Source organism: Lycorma delicatula, chromosome 10 (genome assembly GCF_047948215.1).
Source record: "Lycorma delicatula isolate Av1 chromosome 10, ASM4794821v1, whole genome shotgun sequence".
Taxonomy (NCBI): domain Eukaryota; kingdom Metazoa; phylum Arthropoda; class Insecta; order Hemiptera; family Fulgoridae; genus Lycorma; species Lycorma delicatula.
The window spans coordinates 108,985,121-109,004,771 of NC_134464.1; the positions used below are offsets into that span (position 1 = coordinate 108,985,121).

Genomic DNA, 19,651 nt, shown 5'->3' on the forward strand with positions numbered 1-19,651 from the left:
TACATAAAATAATAAAACTATATGAAAATAAATAAGCAGACCAATATTAATGAAAAATTATTTTCTTTCATGTTCCTATCATTCTTCAGAACTGGTTGAAAATGATGGTGAATTCAATAAAAACCTTACATTAATATTTGTGTTATTGTAAATATATTAGAACTAAAAAATAATATTTCATCATAAAAAAGTATTTGGAAATTTAATTTCCATTTATTGTTAATGAATAGGACATATCTCGAAACCAATGGAATTTGATAAAAGTTGTTTTTGATAAAAGTTGTTTTTCAAAAGTTGTATCAAAATTAATATTAATTTTAATAAGTAATAATGACATCATCACATGATATCATTTAAATAATTTTACATTACATTGTTGAAAAAGATACTAGTGTGTATGCTGACAGTAAGAGCTCTAAATTTAGCTTAAACAGTGCATTAATAATGAATTACTAAAATAAAGTATCAGCTGATAAAATAGGCTAGCTGAATATTCAAATTTATTTACTTTTTATATTATTAAGAAATCATTAAGAAAATGTCAGCTGTTGACTGAATTGTAACAACTTAATACTTTAACAGGTAAGAAGGGCAATTCTTTTAATTATAAGCATAATGAAGAAGAATCAATGTTTGAGTCTGAACACCTACAGTCTATAGCGACTAGGATTTCTTTAAATATGTTAATGATGCAGGAGAAGATGTGTCCAGTGGTCTTAATAATTAACAGTAATTGAAGTATTGTGTTAGGTTACATGAACAATCTGGTCTGATTTAAGGTGGATTTGTTCTATTTTTAGTAGTAATAAATAATATATAAAAAATAATATATGTAAAATAATATATAAAAAATAATATATGTAAAAATAATATATATAAAAAATTCTTACCTCGACCAACAACAAGGGTAATCTATCTAAAATAAACGTATAAGCATATATATCCGCTGGATGGAAAGATGGCCGCTGGATACATAGCTTCGTTCTTTTACGCACGTAATTCACTGTCTCTTCCCATCCCTTCCACAACTAATTTTTATAGCTTGGAAGGTTTATTCTATGTAAATGTTGAATATCAAATACGCAACGCAGTAAATAAACTGATGCTGAATTTGGGGGGCAAGGGGTCAAGCGGGAAGTAAAACTCAGGTAAATTGGCAACACAGCACCTGTCAATACCTAATGTTAGAATTATTTCTTATATAAGCTTCCTATTAAGATTCTCCGTATATTAAGAGAGGGGGAGAATGCAGAGACTCTCTCCCCTCGTTTGACTCTCGTTCTCTTGGCTGGTGTCGAAATTCATCAAACTGAGTGTGTCAAAATGTGTGTTCGTTGATGAAAAACTATATTTGTTTATATTATTAGCTGTTTCCATTATATTCAGCGATGTAGAAAAAATAAACAAATCTTACATAATAATAATATTAGCTTACATTTTATTTCTGGTAATTTATTAATCTATTAAAAGTGTTGTTAACGAATAACGTTGTCATACAGTAAATAATGTTTTATTTCTCTTCTGTAAGTGTTTTAAAAATTTTCTGTAATGTTTTAAAAATCGTATCAAATTTTGATTATTTGTATTTTACGTGAATCTAGACAACCGTTTAGAAAATAATTCTACGTGTAAACTAGGTAAGTTCTTTCAAATAATAATATTTTGTAATAAGAAAAATGGTACACAAATAATGTGATTATTGGTTAACTTATGGGAATTTAATGAACTAAACGTTTTGCACATTTTGTTTTGGCAAAAATCATTTTTTTAGATTAGTCAAATATATTTTTATTCTTGTTATTTTAATTAAAATTAAGTATCTGTACTTAATTTTTATAAAGTAATCTGTTACTTTATAAAAATATGTAACTAAAATAATTTGCTTTCAAGTAAGTCCCGATATATTAGAACAGGGAGTTTGGTGAATATTTTGTATACTAAACGTTTTATTTACGTATTTCTATTTAAAAGTTAATTATTTCGGGTATCAATATTCTAATAAAGTTCTGTTTTTTTGTTTAGATTTCTGTTAATAACAAAACCTTTTGCCTGTGTCTACATTTGGTGATTAATAAATTAGCTATCTATTTTAGAAACATAAATTGCCTTCGTTGTTTAGTATGAAATACTTTACAAATATTTTCTCACTTTTCTTTGAAACCTACATTGATATGTTCTGCAGATCAAAACTGTCGGTTTTTATGTTAGATGGTCAGACTTATTAACTTTTTTCGACAAAAATTCAGCCAAAAGTTTTGTTCTGATTTAAAAAAATCAGAACAAAACTTATAGAAACTTACAAAATTTATTATAGATTATAAAAACGATTAACGAGTGATACGTAAGGATGTAATGATATGATTTCATTGATGTAACATTGGATAAAGGTGTATGATTATTTTATATTTTGGATACCGGATGTAAAATTAGACAATTATCTTTTCTGTTTATATAAGTTATTTCTTTTAACGAAAAATATTTTTGAAAAAAAAACTTATTTTACAAATTAATTCTTTTACATATAGATACATGAAATTTCTTAATTTTTCTAAGTCGACAAAATCATTTACGTATTACGTAATTCCATAAAATTATCTTCAATTATATAACTGTTTTATGAAACTAATAATATTTGTACTAACAATTTTTTATATTTTTCTCCATCATAGCATCTAAATTGGTAGTAAAAAATTTAACAATCGAACCGAGACCATTAACAACTCCTCTTTTATTTACTTAATTACTTACCAAGACTATTTTTAACTTTTCATTTATTAACATTTTTGTACGAATAATACTTCTATCTCTAGACTTACGACTATTTTTACTTACATTATAGAATTTATAATTAAAAGTTACGATTAAAATAATTTAATACATATTCAGAAATATTATTCAAATTTTATAAACGATTTAAAACTTTATCTATAATAATGTTCGGTAAGAGGCTTCTAATTTGGCTAAATCCAATTCTATCGGGATCATTTACGAATTAATTTCAGCCGCTCCAGGATGAATTCATTTAGGAACAGGACCTGCAAGAGAATTCAAATACCGATTAGTTTCTGTATTCGGAAGATTTTTCTGTTGTATCTGTTTAACCTTTCGAGGTCGTTAAATGTATTTTGATTTTTTTATTATACGTCGTTCATCTATTTCTGCTGTTTTTCACTGAACTTACTTTTCCTTCATCCTATCTATTTTTCGCTTTACTTCGTATTTGGAGAGTCTTGATATAAACATCAGGTGGGATATCCAGTAAATCTTTATTTATATTTATTTTTCCTTGAATTTTTAATTTTTATTTTTTTCATTAGTTTCCTTGACTTGTTTATGCAATTTTTTCACCTTATCTTTACGATCGCTAATGTAATCGTTTATTACCTGCCGCTGTATATCAGCTTCTAATAATGAAGTCGGGTTATGTCCGTAAAATTTTCCAACCGTTTTAATTTGGTAACAGAATAAACGCTACTGTTATACGCAATAACTGCATATTTTATTTTATTTTTAATACTTTCGTTTTTTACTTTTTGTCGGTTGTTAAAGATTCTAATATGTTCAATTAGCGTAGACTGAAATCTTTCCCGTTGACGATGGATGTTGTGTTTCTAAAATATATTTTAATTTTATATATCCGCATTAATTTTGTAATTATTGAATTCGGTGTCGTTATTAGAAATAATTTTTTCAGGTATTTTATAACGAGTTAATTAATTTAATAATTTATCAGCTGCTTCGGTCGATTGTGATATTTCAATCCGTTATACTTGTGTATACCTAAAATACTATCTAAATTGACAAAATCTTTTGTTTTAAAAAAAAAACGCTGTCGATATGAAGTACTTTCAGTGGTTTAGGTGTTGGAATCAAATTCATTTCTAAACTTAAAGGAATTCTTTCACGATTTGTTTTTAAACGAATTTCACTGTACAATTTTAGATATGTATTTTTAAATGCGAGGTATAATATTAGCGGATCTAAATCGATCAAAAATATGTTTAAGTCACGATATATGTTCCTCTAAACCAGTTGAATAAATAAGATAAACAGATTAATTTTATTCTGAATTCCAAGTAGTATATTCATGTGTTGGAAGATAGGTAAGCTACCTTACCTACCTTCCAACACATTATGAATACACTATTAATGAAATCTAAAGTAGATTTCATTAGAAAGCTACCTATTGTAATGGATACCGTGATTCGACTTCGGGAAAATTTCGATATATCTTCGCGTTTCACATCCTCCAGACTCCAAAGCCACCTTCAGTTCAAAAGCATATATATATATTTAACTTTCTCGTGGACAAGATAACTGCCGTAATTTTCCGCAAATCACTTTCAAACTGTTCCCTAAAAAAAAAAAAATGCGACCCAAAATCTCAGACGAGTTTGTTAACGGCCAAAATCGGTCCATGGGGATGGAAATGGGGGGCTTTTTCGAAAAAACAAAATATTGCTATAACCTTTTTATTAAGTAAAATATCGAATTCGTTTATGTTCCTACGATTCTTTGGATAACAGCCTAAAACATTTGTAAGTTTTTTGATATCACCAACCATTGGCTCAGGGGGTGGAAAAAATGAGGTTTTGAAGACAAAAAATCATACCTCCCTTAATAGGCACAGTATCGCATCGCTTTAAAGTTTTTATTTCATAAAATATAGCCTAATCTAAGTACAATTAATCTAAAATTTGTCGCATCGAGTCCAGTTCATATTATTAATCGATTCATGAAAGGCGGAGTGTGGTTCGATTCTTCAACAGTTATACAAAACCTTGAAAATTTGAACGCGTTTAATTTTATTCGCTGTACGTTAATTTTATTCAATATAATATAGAAAACATAAGAGTAGTGTCCTGAATAATGACAACCCATTTCTTCTCCTCTTTAATGAAGATATTTTCAACAGTTACAGGCTTTATACTCTTGTCTAACATGTTATAAATTTTAGATCCTAAATAGACAAATGATTTTCGAAACCGTTTTTTAAATACAGCCGGGATTTGTGAGTTTTCTGCATCCATCCTTTTTGTATCGTACACATTGTCTATTTTATGATTTTTACAACTATTGAAAAATACTCTTGATAATTTTTATATGTATAGATTCTTTACGGGTAAAATATTCAGCTTATCGGAAACCTCAAGAAATGGGTTGAAACTGCTTTTAAAATCAATAATTCTAATTATTCTTTTTTGTGCTATTTCCACATTTAAGTGAGATTTATAAGCGTCTGCCCGATGTTCGGTTCCAAATTCAAGACTAGATTTCATAAGTGCATTATATACATACAAATCAACCGTTTGTAATCGCAATAATTATTTTTAACGTTAATTAAACCAGGTTAGCGAGCGAAGTGAGTGTAGGTTATTCCTTTTTTTAGTACTTATTTTTTTACCAGGATTTCTCTTAATATATTAACCTTAGAGATTGGTATCGGGTGATTTTTTTTCTTCTTAATTTTAATTTCTAGTTATCGTTTCGACCCCCGCCACAGCTTATCGGTGTTTATCGACATATACCGGTGAAGTTCCGAATATATAATAATATTAGTAAATATTTCGATATTTCATCTACGTATTTGATGTGTGTCTACATTCACTGGAGAAATGTCGATCGACATTCTCAAATTTCTTTCTTTCACGTTTACATGTATATTACACGCGTGTAGTGCAAAATAACGAAATTTTTGGTGCGGGTAGTTCATGAATTAGGAGGGATTTAATTCGGGCGAAAGGGATTTCTAACGAAAAATTTGTTTTGTAACTCGTACGTAACTTACGTCTTAAATAAGGTTACAATATTTCAAATTTTATAAAAATCAGAGGCGAGTCCATAACAACTGTAACTACCGTTAACGTTTATCGTGCAATTCTAACCCGGTATTAAAATAACCTCGTTATTTAAAGGCCTTTCTGTCAAACGGGAATATAGATCTATGAGAATTATGTTAATACGTTAAAATATGTTTAGTATTACTTAAAGTGAAGCCTAGAAAAATATTATTTTAAACAGCATTAATGAAAGAAGATTGTAAAACATGTTTTGCAAGCATATATAGTATTTCGTTTACGTTCCTTTTCTATCTTAAACGATTTTTATTTTGCTTCGCCTGATCATATTACCGTACAGATTAAAATTTAAATTATGGAAACGGATTCGTATTATGAAACCGTGGAATACTAGGAGGTAGAAACAAATACGGATCTACGTAGTTAGAAAATTTCTACTTTATGATGCGTTTGAAATCTTTTGTCAGCCATTTTCGATCCGCCACATTTAATCAATTTTTTTTTTTTAAATAGTTAACGATACACGATTGCAATGCAATGTTTTACGGAAAAAACAATGGCGGAAACGATTTCTCATAACGCCTTGTTTTTTATTTATGAGCAATGAAAGTTGGAAAAACGGAAAAATCACGATAGAAGTAAAACGAGTTAAAACTCCCGCAGTAACTTTTTTGTTACGTATACCCTTCAGGATTACATTTGATAACAAACTTTACACAGTTAATGTTGGAATTATGGCCCCAAACTCTAATAAAAACAGCCTTCTCAATAGTTATAATACAAAATAACATAATTTCCAATACTACTACAAATTAAACGGGTAGGACAACTGAGGTATTATTATGTTTTATAAAGATTGTTGAGTACTAGAAAATATTAATAAAATTTTTTGGGTTATAATTACGATTCTGTTCCAAAATATGTGTGGGAAAATTAGATCGTTCTTTGTGTCCTTTATACAGCTGATGTGTTCTGTAATCCTAGTCGAAAAGGATAACTCGAAAATGATTCCCCTGTAGGATGTTGAAATTTTGGATTTAAGACTTTTGTAATATCTAGTTGTGTACCTGTCCTTGAAGGCTTTTCAACGATATATCATAAGTAGGGTACTTGTTTTCATCGGTTCCAATGTTATAGCCAAAAAAATTTTTTTTTTTTTAATTTATTGATTTATTACTAATTATTAACCTCTGATTTTAAAAAAATAAAACAATAAAAAAAATCATAAAAAAATATTCGAATTTGTTAATGAAATATAATTTTATGTACTTTTCATTTAAAAAAATGTGTATATGTAATTAAATAGACGTACACGGAAGTTATGTGGTTTCTACATCCGATTTTTTATACGGTAAAATATTTACAAAATGTCTCATCTTATCAAAATTTTAAAAATTTCCTTTTTAAATCGGTATATTATTATTTTGCATTTAAATTTCATCGTTAAACGTGAACGTATGATATTTTTGATAGCGATTAAAATGCTCTAACTCGATTCCCCGGTATAAATTTAAATAATATTTTAATTAAAAGGTTCGTTTCTTTTACGTATGTAATGGTTTTTCATAAAACGGGAAAAACCTTTTGCGACATAAAACACTTCTTAAAAGGTATTAATTGATTTTATTTAAATATGTTTTTTTTCTTATCTAAGATAACGATTAACTTTTTTAAATTTCATGGAATTTTTTTGTGTTGCCATAGCAACAGCTATTATATTGTCTTCCACCTGCGGTTATTTAAAGTAATTTGTACGGTTAAACTGTTCAGTATTTCGTATAGTTTATTGTTTAATTACTATTTGGAATTATTTTGTATTAAGTTTTTATTTCTAATTTTTTTCTTAGAATGATTCGTAATGTTTTATACAATTTTGATTGCGTATTGAAATATTGGCGGGATACGGCGTACTTACTAATAATATGGTATTTGGTTGGTTGCCTGAATATATATATATATATACTGTATATTTACTTCATTTTTTTTGTGAATTATTGGGGCATTAAGGATTCTAGCTTTGGCAAGTGTGATTTTTCTCTTATATTTATGCTTTTGTATATACCATTCGTCTAATTATTATTCTGCATAATAATGGCGTTTATTTGTTTCTGCTAAAATTTGTAATAACGAAAATATTATATTTCATATTTTACTTTCTGTTTTATACGGAAGACTTAAAATAATTGGACCGATATCGTTTTAAATTGCATATTATACGTCCGTATGTAAAACTATAGATTTTGTGGTTTTAAACAGAAATATTTTGTCATAATTAAGAATAATAGTTTTCTAGAAGCCTCCTCTTTGTGGATGGATCTATACATGTTTTTATGAATTATCGATGTTACAATTTTTCATTTCTGTAGTTAACAGGTGAGAACTTAGAGAAATTTTGCGACTTCTCTTCTCATCTCTTTTTCTACCCGACCGCGCGCTCCACAAAAATCTTTTAACATAATAAAATTCCGAAGATCGTAAAAATTATTCGTACTGTTGTAAAAGTTTTTTTATATGTATATTTGTTCGGTTATAATTTACTTAATTAGAAATTTTTGAGGAATTAATATCCTTCAGTTATTACGGCGAGTTTAAAATTAAATTCCTTGAATTAAATGTTTAATTTCAACACTAAGAAAACTACGTGCTTTCTATTCGTGTTAAAATAATTTTATTTGTGATTAAGTTTAGGAGATTCTTTGAAGTTTGAATTATTTTTACTCCGAAGTAAATCTACTGTGTTTTGAAGGGTTGGGTGCGCGTGTGTATATGTATATATTATTTTTACTTAATTTTTTTTGTGAACTACTGGGGCGATTAACGATTCTAACTTTCGGTAAATGGGTTTTTTCTCTTTTATATATAATTTTTTCAATACCATTCGTTTAAATATCTCAACAAAAAAAAAAACAAAAATAGATTCTCAGTTCGACTTCGACTGTCTTCCCTGGTAGAAAAGTATTTTTTGGGGAAAGTTAAAAAAAAAAAATTGTTTGAAAGTAATAATAAATATTTCCTCATTTTATGAAAATCTTTTTTACAGTTTACTACAAGTTAATCGACTACGTTTAGAAATATTCTTTTTATTTTAAACGGAACGCTCGCTTCACTTTTACATTTCTTGAGAATGGGCTGTACGGATAATTTTATTTGAAGTACTGCTCATATTACACATAAAAATGATAAAGCTTTTAAAAAATTGATTAACACTTAAAAAACTAATAAAAAAATCTCCGCCAAATAAACAATTTGCAAAAGTTTCTGAATCAGCCGAACTTAAGAGGTCGAAATTTAAAGATTCTATGAAATGAGTTATTTAATAATGTAGTGAAATAGGGTAAGCGCGTTAAGAAATACGCTAAGCGCACGCGTGTGTGTGTCTGTGCGTAAAGCCGTGCATCAGAAAAAGGCCGCGTGACGGGAAAGTCCTACAACTGTGTTCTCAGCTTTTTCTTTTGGCAATTAAATTTTAAATACAATGTAATTTGGACGGTAAAAACCTCATTTGGTAAAAAGGAAAACTGAGACGCAAAATGTTTTATTACAAATACATATTTTTTCATATTAGTGCTTTTAATACCGCATCATTTTTAAATTAAAAGCATAATTTGATCATGGAGGTCAAATCTGACCAGTTTCCCGGAAAAAAATAAAAATGATAGGTGTTCAAGGCGTATTGATCATTAGATTGAATGATTATAATGATAATTTCATGTATTTTGTAGCGGAAATTCCTCTGGTAATCCTAAGAAAAGTTTTCTTATAACTTATGTGAACGTAAGGTAATCGGCTCATCATTGGATTGTTGTAGTGTTATAATTCATATTCTAATGTCATTCTTTTAGTTAAAAGATTTTGCGCAAAACGTATCTTATATTAATTTATTGTTTTAGATATCATTTCTATTCTTCTAATGACTGTGATGTAAGTAAAATATCTACTACACTAATATTACTAAGTAAGAGTAATATTTAATATAAAAGTAATGATGTTTATTAACTAGACAATCCATTTAGCGATCGTAATGAACATTTTGAATCGGTATATCGATATTTAAAATATATATTCGTCTTTTGTGAAGACAGGAAATTATTTCATTTCTTATTCTATATTCCCTAGTAAGCGTGAAAAAAGGATTTTTTATTGAAATTTTTTTGTATTTGTTCGGTCAAAAGAGTTTTGTATATACATAAAATTATGGATGTATAGAACTGTAAGATATATGTAGTCTAAAATTCTTTTTATAATTACACTGCCGCTTGTGCTAAAAAAAAAAAAAATTCAGTTAAAACTGACAGTAGTTAAAACAAAGACGCAAACGCTATTGTATGTAAACAATTCAAGGACAAATGTAAAAAAAACTATATAACGCTTGTACACGACCACTGTTCATGTCGGCAAGAGGGAGAATGTAAAACACTGGTCATTGTTAAAGATAAATCATTTATTTTAAAATTAATATTTGTTTTTGTTTTATTTGAAAAAGCGTTTAATCCGTTGAAATCAGTTTATATATTTAAAATAAAGTAAGAAAAGAATCTGAATTACGGTGCTAAATTTTTTTAACTAAAGTTTTTAATTTATCGACTTTGAATATTTTTATAGTTTTTTTTTATTACGATTAAATTTATGAAATGTTTTTGTGTTTTGGTCAAAATGGATTTTACACAGTTAAAATGAATATAACGATTTTAAAAATCGTTTATGTTTATATATCGAGTAAATTTAACGTTTAACTGCAATTTTTATTTATTTTTTCTCTTAAATTCATAGTTCAGTAAGAACGAACCCAGTATGTAATGCATTATTTTCAAAACTAAGTGACTTAGAAAATAATTTAAAGAAAAAAAGTTAATTAACTTTATTTTAAATAAAGGTTAGATTTAGCAATAAAAATGCATCTTGCATTCCTATTTTAATAAAAAATATTCAATTATAGATTAGGAAAAAATATACTAACATCCTATAAGAATTAATTAACAAACACTGATTTTAATTATTTTACTAATTTCGTAGTAATGAAAAATTTGAAATACAATAAATTACGAAAAGAGAAGTAAAGTAAAATATAATACAACAGATTAGAGTAAAAAAAAAAAAATAAAAATTCATATGCTTTTTTACCACCACAGATTTGCATTTTGTTATAACAGCAAAGGTAACTTCAGTACTTTATCGATAAAAAAAGATATTATAGGTTACATATTAAGTTAACCCACCGGGTTAGTCTAGTGGTGAACGCGTCTTCCCAAATCAGCTGATTTGGAAGTCTAGAGTACCAGCGTTTAGACCTAGTAAAGGCATTTATTTTTATACAGATTTGAATACTAGATCGCGGATACCGGTATTCTTTGGTGGTTGGGTGTCAATTAATCACACATCTCAGGAGTGGTCGAACTGAGACTGTACAAGACTACATTCATCCTCTTAAGTATTATCTGAACGGCAATTCCCGGAGGCTAAACAGGAAAAAAGAGAGCTGGGGGGAGGGAGCAGAATCCAGATTGGGATTGAGGGCCCATACCGCTGACTGAATAAATTTGGTCAATTCGTGTACTACATTATCCGTATGGGCGGTTGATTTTAAAGGCACGTCCAAACCTTGTATTTTCCTCCAAAAAATCTCGAAAACGTCGTTTACTGGTCAATTTATTAAACAGAGTGGGAGATCGAACAGTTAGCATAATATATATATATTAGTATATTGTATAGCCATGAAACTTGACAGAATGTCTGTTAGTAAACCTTGTTTCAGATATAAGGATTATGTCTATCTTAATAATATTTAAAACAGCTTTTGATTCTAGTTTTTTATCAGACAACCTGTTATCATTCCAGATTGCTAGTCTGAGACAGTTGTTCGTTTTTTCTCAAGACGATTCATCAAAAGTCCACTTTTACCGTGTGGCCCGATTTCATTGTTGTCAGTTTATATTTAATAACATTACAATTAGGAAATAATTGTGACAGAAAATTTTTCAATTCGGTTATCGCATTAACGCCTGTTTCAAAAATAGGCTCAGGTTTTAATAATTCGGCACGACTACCTTCGTTGTCACCAGTGTTTTCAAGAAGACTAAATTTATTTGATGTAGAACAGCAAAAGTAAGTACGCGATCACACATCTCAGGTACGGTCGAACTGAGAATGTACAAGACTACACTTCATTTACACTCATACATATCATCCTCATTCATCCTCTGAAGAATTATCTAAACGGTAGTTACCGGAGGCTAAACAGGAAAAAGAAACTAGGTTATTGTTTACATGCGATGATTCGCTGTTGCTAGGAATAATAGCTTGTAGCTGGTCCGTAGCAACGCTCAATAGATGGTTATGTCGCTTGTTTAAAAATGACACCGAATAAAAATATTCCTTCTTGAGACAGTACTAAGATAATAATAAACAATATAGTCTATAGATAATATAGTCTACGATATAATACCTGGTGATATTCGGTATAAGTTAAATTTTCACTAGAATTCACTAGACTCGTCTTACACAAAAACAGCTATTGCACTAAAACTGAACAATTAATTGAACTTTTAAAAATTGTGTATTAATGTTTTTCTCGCATAAATAAACGTCGCATTCAAATAAGCTTATCCAAATTTTATCTTAATTCCTAGTAATGTTTACGTAATATCTTACAACGACGATGAAATCCTTTCGAAAGTTCGACGAAAAAGAGGAGACGTTAAAACGTCGTGTGAAAAATCAAGTAAATTTTCATCGCCAGCCGTTAAGTTTTTCATACTTGAATTCATATTTTAATTTCTGTTTTTTAACCTTAAGTAAACATCATATTTTAAAATTATACTAAATAAATTTCGTTAATTAAAGTCATAATTTTAATCGGTTAACAATTTTTTTTTATTTATTCATATTTATGTCTGGGGACTATTTAATTATATATTTCTACTCGTTAAATTTAGGTCGGCAACTAAAAAAAAAAAACCGTATTGTTTATTAATTTAATTGTTAAAATTGTTTGTAATTTTTTGTTTGGCGTTTGTTATTCAGAAAATTCTACTCTTGTTAGTTTATTTAAAGAAAAAAAAATTGCAGTTAAAATTTTATTAACTTTTGTGGAAAAATCATTAAAAAGAAATGAAATAGAATCCTTAAATAAAATTTAGTTAAAACAGCGTATTAATAAAATTTTAGCGATATAATAACGGAAATTCGAGAAATTAACTCGGCTATGAAGTTAAAATAATCGTACGTTTCGCACTAATTTTCCAATTTGTCTTAATTAGAAGACAGCGAAAAGGTTATTTGTATAATAAAATTGATAATTGCAGTACTACAGTTAGACTGAATTTTATTAGTACCAAATTAAAAGACTATGTATGATTTTAATAAACTAATGAAATATCGAAGTGAAAAATATCTCTCTAAATATTATCGTCTTTATGAGTTGTATTAAATTGTTTTAACAATAAGTAGAAACTAGCGCCCGGCTCTGAACATATGCTATTTGTTTATTTTCTTAAATAAAAGATAATAATACAAATAATATTCACGGTTTAATGAGTCGGTAGTCAAAATTTACAAAATTTGAGTAGTTTCAACCCTGACTTAAGGTAACATAAGATGTAGTTGAAATGAGTTTAAATTACAATATTTTTGTCTATGTAAAATAAACTTTATTATTAATTATTCACTATTATATTTGTAACCAAAATCTCGACTGAGGACACGGTATTAATACTGTCTAAGCTTTGTGTAGCAGTTATTAATATCCTGTTGATGTTATAAAAATGTATACGTTACTGTTTTCTTTCATTGTCAGTCGTTAGAAAGTACACATTAGATGAACGGTTTAGTTTTAAACATTTTTACTAAAAGTCCTGGGTTAGATTCAGGACACCAAAAGGTGCAAAAAAGTTCAAACCGACTTAAGTCCTGCTTTGCTTTGTTTTCCTTCTGGACGCAATTTTGTGATTTTCAACAAAAAAAAAAAATCACTTCTCAGGAACGGGTTAACCTACAATAATTAAATGTGGAAAATTAAATTTTAAACATCAACTTCAAAGATTTCAAAATGGGGCCATCTAATTTTTTTATTCTTCCATATCTTTGTAATTAATTGTTTGATAAAATTTTTACTTATTACAATATTTATTAAGCATTTTATGCTGAACAAAATGACACTAAACTTGTTAAACTCCGTTGACACAAACAATCGAGTTATTGCTGACAATTAACCCGGCAGTACGTTTTTGACCCATAATGCAAGCTGATTTGTCTGTTTCTGTTTCCTCCAATAAATGTAATGAAAATTATTAATAATAGTAAATTAATAAAAATTATCAGCTTTGCTCTCGTGTCTAAACATTTCGTGCAGTCTAAACATTTTATTTGTTTTGCCTATGCGTTTGCGTGTGTATGTATTGAGATCGCATAAACAAAAAACCAAAAGAATAAAATACGACAGATTTGTTAGTTGTTCATAATAATTACTTTATATTGCACAGCGCGCACTTACTAGCCCACTCAATGTCATTCTCTCTCTTTCTACACGCACTCGTGTGTCATACAGCATTAGATAGAAACTTTTAACCTTGACTTTTTTTAATATTACACTGGACAGCTGTCCACTGTAAAAGATGATACATTGTTTTTATGTTAAATAATGTATGTCTTTGATCAGTTCTCTTGCGTTTTACTTATATTTAACGGTAATGTTTGAAATGAATTATACTAGTTTATCCTTTCCTCAGTTTTTTCTCTAAAATACATATATATATATATATATTTTTTTTTTTTTTTCATTTGCGGACCATTTCTTTACTAATTTCAGGGGATATTTTTTTTAAATAAAAGATTAACGAGTACGTATTTCCGTTTCTTACCCTGAATCAGAAAATATAGTGTCCCTAAAGTCGCTTGACCGAGAAATACAGTATTTCAAAAACCGAAAACAATACTTGTGCTTTTAAATCGACAATAAATTATTTATAGATAGTAAAATTTATTATACATTTTTTTAAAACCGAACAAGAATTGCTCAAAATGCTCCCCACGTACTCGTACAACGTATTTGTACAGCGGTTTTTCACGCTTGTATCAATTTTTTATACAAATGTTTGTTTCCGTTTGACGGTTTATATTCATATTCGATTATTTGTCTCGACTGTTGCAAATCTGTAGGCTTATGAGAGAAAATACTATTCTTTAAAATTACCCAAAGTTTAACGATGTAACGTCGCATGATCAGTTATACCACGTCTTCCGACCCGCACGTCAGAGTTGCTGCCAATACATTCTCTTACCGACAGATTGTAATAATAATTACAATTAATATACAATATAATATTACTATATTGAAAATTAAAAAAATATATTAAAAAATTGCCATTTGTACATAAATTATAACAAAGTTTATATTAAATAAATATGATTGTGAATGTAAAATGTTACTATAATATCACAATTATTTAACGCGGTAAACAATTAAGTTATGTAATACTCTGTAATTATTATTTAGCATTATGGAAAAGTTAAAATAATATTTTGATACGTGTTCTCTTTTGTGTGAACGATTAGATATTCTTCGTTACTTCCGTTTTAATAAATGATATCTTTAGGCCTTCTTTTTGGCGTCCTGTAACCTTTACTGGTTGCGCTACTGTGTCTTCCTTCAATTCAGCTTAAAGAGAAGTGGTCAGCAAAAAACGGGCATCTTATTTTGACGTTTCGGTTTTTGTATCTGATCTTTGCACCCAAATCATTCATCTCACAAAAGATTTTCTTTATTTTGTTCAAAATCAATTTAAATAGGATCGGTGATAGTTCATCATCGCGTCTCAACCCATTTTTGACTAGGAAAGTTTTTCCGTAAATTTAAATTTACAGAATGCGTTTGCGGGAGCGAGTTTAATGAGTTTCAAATTTTTCTGGTCAGCCTGTATTCTCTCAAAATTTTAAAAACGTCTCTCTGTCTACAAAATCATACGCTTTTTGAAATTTTGTGAAAGATATTAAGATAGGTTTGTTTCTGGATACGTAATATTTTAGAATCGATTTCAGACTTTGTTCTGAATATGATCGTCCTTTTTTAAATCCTCCTTGACACCCTTTTATATGTGATCTATTTGGAGTTCTAATCTATTCGATAACATTTTCACAGTATTTTATGTCACCGGCAACAATGAAATATTTCTATAGTTGTTGACAGCCGTCTTACCCTCAGGTATAAATTATAAATTAATATAGCTTATTTTTATTTATGATGAAATGCTTGAACAAATTGAAGTCACGGTTATAAGTTATTACTGACTATAATTTTATGTAATTTTAATTCATAATAATATCATTTTTAAAGTGATTAACACGTAATATCTGTAAAAAATTCTATTGTGTAAAAAAAAAAAAAGTTAAAATTTTCACAGCTTTTGTTTAATTAAATATTGTAATTGTATTGTAATATTAAATTGTATTTTAAGCTAGACAGAACAATTTTAATTACTAGTTTTTATACAACAAAAATATTTTTTCAATATTTTATTCGTTATAGATTCTGTTACTCGCTTAATTGACATCTTTAATTATTTTTAAATTTGCCGTTACATTCGTTATTCTTTTTTAAATGTATCGTGCAGTTTGAACCTTATTATTTTAATTATGAAATTATACTCGTTTTATATTTATTATTAAATTGTAAAATAATATTAATATAACCTTTTGTCAAGGATATTATTATTTTTTGTTACGCGGGCATCGACTTCTACGGTGACAAGGGCTAATGAGCCCTCGTCACATTCTTTAAAATAGGGATTAAATTACCACTAGGTTCGTCATATGTAAGGGTGTAAAGGGCCCTTACATTTTATTTGAAAACACTAAAATAAATAAGACAGAATATTTAAACACAAACATTGAAAATACTTATAGGGTGTAAAGGGCTCCGATATTAAAATTTAGAAAGTAAAGAAAACATAAATATAAATGGAAAAGACCGGCTTCACAATATCAAAATTTCCTTTTTTCTCCGTTATTCTATTTAAGCGTCCCCTGGGCAAGCAGAACCGCCGTTAAGCAGCACATCCAGAATGCCGTGGCAGTTGACTGCCCCTCTATAAATTGTCCTGTAGGATTTAACCCGTCGGGGTCTCCTCGCGACATAGGAAAACTTGTAATAAAAAAATTATTAAAAATTTTAATTAATTTAATTTATTGCTGTTGTTTAAAATTATTCGTAGAATTTCTGCCGCGAAATGAATTTTATTTTGTACTCGGGAGTGATGTTAAGACATTCTAGAGGATTTTCGATCGTAAACCGGCGCACAACATATACATATTGTATGTAAAACGGTAGGCTGGTATACGTTACGGATTCTACGTGTAAAAGAGAACAAAGAGTGTGCTGTGGAAAAATTTCGATCTCCTCTTTGTTTTTCCTTCCTTCGACATTTTGTATTTATTAATGACAAATTCATATACGAAAATCGGATTGTGAAGTCAAGAATGATATTTTTTATAAAACTTTTTAACAACATTGTATAATAAATAAAATATTTCATCGTATTAATTATTTATTTAACGGCGGATTATTTCATTTATTTTAGTATTTCACTGTATTAATGTTAATGACGACCTGTCAATTTTTATCATATTTCGTGTTTTTCACAAAATGTTAAGCATTTTATTAGAACAAAATGAATAGTTAAATTTAAAAGTAAATATTTCATTGTATTAATATATTAATAAAAATTATGTTTTTATTTTAGTTTAAAAAGATATAAAATCAAATATAGATACTTTAAAAAAATGTTTTTTTTTATTATTTATTTGTTTTAGATTTTTTATAAAAATATAATATTTTTAATTATATTTAAGTTATTTTTATAAGGGTACATTAATTTTTATTTGTTTATCGATGGTATTAAGTTAATCATCTTGGCCCTTGTCCTTATCTGGCAAACTACTATTTTTTATAAGAATTTAATTTATATTAATATCGTATTCTTTTGTATATTTTCTGCATCATCAAAGGACAATTAATCTATGTTAATTCTAAACACCCGTGCAATTACAGAATATTGATAATTATCTGAAACTTATCCCGCACAACCTGATGATTCCATAACGCGTGGAATGTTTCGGGGAACATTTCATTTCTATGATTTTAAGAAATTAAATCTCTAATGATAAAGTTAGAAATGTTGGATGTAATTCGCTTCATGCTGTAAACATTTTATAGTAGCCGTGTCCGTAACATTACTTTGGTCATAATTTTTTTTATCTACTCTCCCGCTCTTCTCTCTCTTTTATCCATTTTTCAAACTGGCAGTTTACCGTTAAATTCTACCGTCTTGATTTTCTACTATATTTATAATCCACTAGTAACTTTGTTAAGATATTATCTTTGATTTTTCAGTAGTGTTTCTTAGAACAGTATCTCCCTCTATCAAACTAGGCAATAGAACTGTTCTCACACGACTCGATAGAATACAATAAAACAAGAATATTTAGTAGTATTTTATCTTAAATATTATATCACGTGTATGTATATTTAATAATCGAGATGAATTGTAATCAAATCTGTTTTTGATTTAATAATTATGTATTTTATGACCGCTTTGATCAAGGTTTTACCTTGACTCATCCAGAAAATTGCTCGAACAGTTCCTGTAAGTTCCTCGCCCGTTAAGTATCATATTTATTCATTCCTGACGTACTCTATATAATGTTTTATGTATTAATCAGAAATAAAAGATTTATTTATTTACTTAATGTCCTGAACACAATCGGGAAAATTTCAGTGATGTACAGCGTATTTATATTTTTAAATCTTGATATTTCAGTTGCTTTTACACAATTTTACTTACGACAAGTAATCAAACATGACACGGCGATATAAAAGTGGTACCTTTAAACAAAATTGTGTTAGCTTACTAGAACAGCTGAATTGTTTCGCCTTAGAAATAATCTTGCATCCCCTACTCCCAGGTGTATGTCCGTGCAACTGACAGGAAGGATACAAAGCCTCTTGTCGGCAGTCCTTCTGTAGATGACCGGGCTCGCAGGTGAAACAGTGGCAATCCGGTCTGGTACAATGAATTGGCCCTGTAGCCTGGCTTCCAGCAGTAAAAACAAAGGTTGTCAGATGAAGTCTCATAACCCTAAAAGCCACCCTTCAGATACAGATATGTCTATCAGCCGATAATTTATCCGCAAGAACGGGTGGTACAGCCACAGTGACCACCTGCTTTGGCACCGTAGGCCGGTCGCATGGACATAACTTTGATTCCTCTGTAATGAACTCATCCTAAGCGGTGAGTGCATCCACATCCTTAATGAGGATGTGGACCCTCCTACCGCCCTTCCCTGTCAGATGGCCTTTACACGCATGTAAATTCATCTGATGCGAGAAGTATGCAGATAGTTGAGACGCGGTGCTTTTTGAGATAGGTTAGCCGGATTTGGTTTGCTTAATTAAGGCCTTGTCCAGAGCGTTAGGCCGCTGAAGATGTGCGTCACGTCTTATATTTCTGCCCCAGGTACGAATTACTTCAAAACATTTTCAATTGCCTTTGCAACTTTTCATCTCCGGTGTCAGCTAGCGTTATTGTAAACGGTTTGTTTTTTTTTAATTAGGCAGAAAAATGTAGAATGCTGTTGAAAAGTATGTCGCATTTGAATTATGTCTGTAAATTTTTTCATAGTTTTTCCGCGTTTTTATATATCACAGTGTTCCAGTCGTTAAGATATGGTCCTTTTTCATGTACATTAAAAATGTTAAACTTGTTATTAATCTGCATATGTATGTTTCTATAAGACGGTTGACAAATATTAACTTTATCTTATTAGGAGAACTTTTGTGTTTATTGAATTTCTTTCAAATCGTT

General features: G+C 28.8%; 2 long non-coding RNA genes across 2 annotated transcripts in view; one reads left to right on the top strand and one right to left on the bottom strand.

Annotated features, from left to right (window-relative positions):
* Positions 1–1,281, bottom strand: part of LOC142331548 (uncharacterized) — a 44,764-nt gene extending 43,483 nt beyond the window's left edge. Inside the window, exon 1 of the long non-coding RNA XR_012758037.1 lies at positions 891–1,281. This is a non-coding gene — a long non-coding RNA (uncharacterized LOC142331548). The remainder of the gene's footprint in view (positions 1–890) is intronic.
* A 25-nt stretch (positions 1,282–1,306) lies between these two features.
* LOC142331547 (uncharacterized) overlaps positions 1,307–19,651 on the top strand; it is a 162,627-nt gene continuing 144,282 nt past the window's right edge. The window contains exon 1 of the long non-coding RNA XR_012758035.1: positions 1,307–1,637. This is a non-coding gene — a long non-coding RNA (uncharacterized LOC142331547). The remainder of the gene's footprint in view (positions 1,638–19,651) is intronic.